Here is a 2,191-nt window from a genome sequence, read left to right as displayed (position 1 = left end):
ATATCCCTCATGAATATAGATGCAAAAATCTTCAACAAAATCCTAGCCAATAGACTCCAACAACATATCAAGAAAATCATTCATTATGACCAAGTGGGATTCATATCAGGTATGCAAGGATGGTTCAATATTAGAAGAATAATCAACATCCTCCACTACATAAATAAAACAAAGGAAAAGAACCACATGATCATATCAATCGATGCAGAAAAAGCATTTGATAAAATCCAACACCCATTACTGATCAAAATTCTCAGCAAAATAGGAGTAGAAGGGACATTCCTCAACATAATAAAGGGCATATATGCAAAACCAACAGCCAACATTATCCTCAATGGAGAGAGACTGAAACCATTCCCTTTGCAAACAGGAACTAGACAAGGATGCTCTCTATCACCACTTCTATTCAACATTGTACTGGAAGTCCTAGCCAGGGCAATAAGGAAAGAACAGGTAATCAAAGGCATCCAAATTGGTAAAGAAGAAATCAAGCTATCCCTATTTGCTGATGATCTGATCCTATACATAGAAAATCCAAGAGACTCAATCAAAAATCTACTGGAACTAATTGAGAGATTTAGCATCATGGCAGGACACAAGATCAACATCCAAAAATCAGTTGGATTTCTCTACACCAGCAGAGATTGCTGAGAAATAAATAAGGAAATCAATACCATTTACAATAGCTATCAAATAAAATAAAATACTTGGGAATAAATCTTACCAGGGACACAAAAAGCTGTACAAAGAAAACTATGAAAGACTACTTCAAGAAAACCTGAGAGATCTACATAAATGGAAGAATATACCATGCTCATCGATAGGAAGATTGAACATTGTGAAAATGTTAATTCTACCCAAAGCAATCTATATACATTCAATGCATTCCCAATCCAGATCCCATCAACATTCTTTAAGGATATGGAAAGAACAATCACTAACTTTATATGGAAAGGAAAGAGACCTCGGATAAGCAAAGCACTATTGAAGAAGAAGAAAAAAGTAGGAGGTCTCACACAGCTGGATCTCAAAACCTACTATACAGCCACAGTAGTCAAAACTGCATGGTATTGGTATAATGACAGACACATAGACCAATGGAATAGAATTGAGAATCCAGAAACAGATCCATCAACCTATGGTCAGCTGATCTTTGACAAAGGGTCAAAATCCATTAAATGGAGATGAGAATGTTTTTTAATAAATTGTTGTAGTTGTTGTTATATGCCGTTGAGTCAGACTCAACTCACAGTGACCTCTCCTTGGGTTTCCGAGGCAGTATCACTAAAGAAGTAGATTGCCCATCTTCCTTCCTGTTTAATAAATAGTGCTGGCAAAATTGGATATCCATTTGCAGAAAAATGAAGCAAGATCTGTACCTCACACCATACACAGAAACTAACTCCAGATGGATCAGACTTAAATGTGAAACCTCAAAGTTCCTCAAGGGAAAAATAGGGGCAAATTTTGCACTGCCATTGAGTAGGATCCAACTCATAGCAACCCCTCCTTGGGTTTCTGAGGCAGTATCACTATGGAAGTAGATTGCCCAACATTCCTTCCAAGGAGTGGCTGCTGGGTTTGAACCACCAGCCTTCTGGTTAGTGGTCAAGTGCCTTCGGCACTATGTACTGATTTGGGTGAAGAGATGGCAATGTACCAAATGTGAGTGATCAACACAGTGGTATTTAGGAAGAGGAAGACATAGAGAGGTACATGGGAGATACAGACAACAAAAATGAACCCTTTGCACATACAGTACTGTGTTGTCAGTGAAGGCAAACATGACTATATGGGTGAATAGGTGGGTGGACAGGCTAAACTATTAGGTATGTCTATGCAGGGGGTGGAGTGTGCCCAAGACCCCAAGACCATGTATAGGGTTGGCAGACAATGTTTCTACAAGTATATTGCTATGTTCTGTAAGAATTCCCAGCTGTATAGTAGAGTTGACAAGGGACAAGTTTGTAGTCACTTCTTGGGCATAGCCAGCTACCCAGAAGGAGCGAGTAGTTGAATCTGTGGGCTCGGGACCATAATCATAGGAGACATCAAGCTCAATTGGTATAACACACTACACAAAACATTGTTCCACTTCCTACTTTGGCAAGTAGTGACTGGGATCTTAAAAGCTTGCAAGCAGCCATCTAGATGCAACAATGGGTCTCTTCTCATCCAGAGCAAAGAAGAA

Source organism: Orycteropus afer, unplaced genomic scaffold, assembly GCF_000298275.1.
Source record: "Orycteropus afer afer isolate SDZICR_OR568_19922 unplaced genomic scaffold, OryAfe1.0 scaffold00050, whole genome shotgun sequence".
NCBI lineage: Eukaryota > Metazoa > Chordata > Mammalia > Tubulidentata > Orycteropodidae > Orycteropus > Orycteropus afer.
Note: the sequence above shows the minus strand (reverse complement) of the source record.